Here is a 1,679-nt window from a genome sequence, read left to right as displayed (position 1 = left end):
AAATGTACACAAGCTGACCGTAAGGAGGAACTAGGTTCCGGTGTTGTCTTTCAAAATAAAAGCGGAATTGAGTTCAATGTTGTTTGTCATTTTTTTTTTGCATCTTATAACTATATACGGTGTCATGTGATGTTTGTTTTAACCATTTCAGGGTTAATTGAGTCATTTTGGTGGAAATAGATCAAAATTTTGGCTCTTAAGACGAGAAAGTTAATGTTTTTGGGCCCGATTGACTTCAATGTTGTTTACCATTTTTTTTGCATATTTAAACTATACATACGGTGTAATCTAATGTTGGTTTTATCCATTTAAGGGACATTTGAGTCATTTTGGTGGACATACATTAACATTTTTGACTCTTAATACTTAATAAGTTAATGTTTTTGGTCATGATTAATTTGATGGGTTATTTTTATTCAATTCAAATGATATAAATACATTTAAAATGTTATAAAAGCTAAATTAATTCAAGAGAAATAGCCATAAGCATCACAGCAAAGCTATTTTATTTTCTCATCACATTGAACTCATTCCATACCAAAGACTGCGATAGACGTCCATTTTGTAGTAAACTCGAACACTATTCCATTATTATTGATGTACAATTTTCATTGAAAAGTAACTTGAGCCTCTTCCAGTCAAAATGGATTGGACATCTCACCCCGTCAATGGTAGCCAATGAGTGAAAAGTGCATTTTTAAATAATTGTGTGTGCAAGTGCGTGTGCGCTGTATATAAATCAGCATGAGACTGAAGTGCTTATTTCTCCCAAAGATATGAATAATGCATAAAGTACATGCATAAATACGTATCAAAAGAGAATGAGACGAATTGAGGGGCATGGGAAATTATGTAATCCCACTTTTGGTTTTTTCTCAGTCATTTCATAGCAATGAGTACACAATTATTATTTAAAATTCAAAAATTAAACCATTTTTTCCTCTCATTGTATGTTATTATGTCATTATGTGTACATTTTGTTAAATATTCCTTAATTTGACTGGCAATAAATCCAAGGGAAGTCAGTTGGAGCAAGAAAAAAACTCATTTGTGACCTTAATGAGGAAAATGAAAATGGATGGATAAAAATAATTGCCTAATTGGAATCACATGGGGTTGTTTGTATAAGGTCAAGTTCACTTTTAATGAAAAAGAAAGAGTATGCTTTACAATATGGAGTTGTCAGCCAACATTTTGAGAAAAATAATAAGGTTTATATAGCCAAATTTGATTTTAAAGGTAGTATAGTACTCAGTTTTAAACGCACATCATTTTTAACAGTAGCGACAGATTTGTTGGCAATGCATTACTACCCTCTAGTGGACATATGAATAACACACATCAGACACGTAATGAATAAACATGTTTTTGGCCCTCAGAATGTGTTTTTTTTTTTAATTTTCAAATTCTATACGCATCGGATCGTGTTTGGAATTAAAAAACGAGTTATTTTCAACAGTTATTGATCAGTCTTTGCTATATTTTTGAAGAAAACAGTTTTACTGTGCCACAATATGCAGTTTAAAATCAAAATATAATAAATATAGTTAAAATAGGTCCGTGGCATTTTTAACCCAAACTTCTGCACAATTTTATCTTAAGAATAGAATAAAATATTACGATATATACTATAACATGACCCTTTGAAAGTGGTCATACGGATTATCTCACTCTAACAA

Source organism: Stigmatopora nigra, chromosome 4 (genome assembly GCF_051989575.1).
Source record: "Stigmatopora nigra isolate UIUO_SnigA chromosome 4, RoL_Snig_1.1, whole genome shotgun sequence".
In the NCBI taxonomy this organism is placed as follows: domain Eukaryota; kingdom Metazoa; phylum Chordata; class Actinopteri; order Syngnathiformes; family Syngnathidae; genus Stigmatopora; species Stigmatopora nigra.
Note: the sequence above shows the minus strand (reverse complement) of the source record.